Raw genomic sequence first — 1,333 nt, 5'->3', positions numbered from 1 at the left:
AGCTGGATGGGAAGCAGGGCCGCCGGGATTAGAACCAGCGACCATATGGGATCCTGGCACATGCAAGGCGAGGACTTTAACCACTACGCTATCGCGCCGGACCCCCCCAAAGGTCATTTTTGAAAAATATTCTGACTTTTCCCTCATACAAATTCATGAACAAGTTTAAAAGAGATCATTTGCCAAATTAGATGTTTTCAAGTGTGTGTGTTACATTAATCACATACAAATAAGTTTTCTATTAAAATGTGCTCAGAGCGCTGGTATTGTGGTATATCAGATTAATCTACCAGTTGAGGTGCTAGTGTCCCATGCTGGTGTTTGAATTCAAGTACCACTTGCAATCCAGGCCCCTTCTAATAACACTTAAGAAAAGCAGCAAGTGATCAACCAGACGTTTGGGACTTTGACCTAGTGGAACTTCTGGCTCCTGACTGCTGGCTTCAGCCTGTCCCAGTTTCAGCTACTGGGGCCATCTGGGGCATGGAACACAGGAAAGCAGCTTGCTCGCTCTCTATCTACTTCTGTTAACACTCTGTCTTTCAAATAAATAAACCTGTTTAAAAAATATGTACTTGCCAGACAGCTCAAAACAAAATGACTTTTTAAAATTCAGAATTACGGATCTGGCATGGTAGCCTAGTGGCTAAAGTCCTGGTCTCGCATGCACTGGGATTCCATATTGACACCAGTTTGTGTTCCAGCTGCCCCACCACTTCCCATTCCTGCTCCCTACTGATGGCCTGAGAAAGCAGTCAAGGATGGCCCAAAGCCTTGGGACCCTGCATCTAGGTGGGAGACCCCAAGGGGACTCCTGGATCCTGGTTTCAGATCGGCTCAGCTTTGACCACTGTGGCCACTTGGGGAGTAAATCAGCGGACAGAAGATCTCTCTCTCCTTCTCTGTAAAATCTGACTTTCCCATAAAAATAAACAATAATTTTTTTTTAAAAAAAGGAAAGTAGTTTAAAAAATATTAAGAATTAGGAGTGAGCGTTGTGACATGGTGGGTTACACTGTCACATTCAGTCCTGCCTCCATTTGTGATGCAGCTTTCTGCCAGTGCACCTCATGAGAGATGACAGGTGATGACCCAAGTACTTAGACCCCTGCTACCCACATGGAAGACTAGGATGGAGTTTGTGGCTCTTGGCTTGTACCTGGGCAGTCTTGGCTGTTGTAGGAATTTGTGGAGATATTTCTCTACCATGCTATGTTTCAAATAAATAAAAGTAAACTAAGAGTTATTAGACCTTAAAGAGACTTGAGGCAACTTATCACCAACACACACACAGGGGCGCATACACCCACATGTACACAGAAGACAAGTTTGC

Source organism: Ochotona princeps, chromosome 2 (genome assembly GCF_030435755.1).
Source record: "Ochotona princeps isolate mOchPri1 chromosome 2, mOchPri1.hap1, whole genome shotgun sequence".
Classification (NCBI taxonomy): domain Eukaryota; kingdom Metazoa; phylum Chordata; class Mammalia; order Lagomorpha; family Ochotonidae; genus Ochotona; species Ochotona princeps.
The sequence above is the reverse complement of the archived record's forward strand: the minus strand, read 5'-3'. Positions refer to the sequence as shown.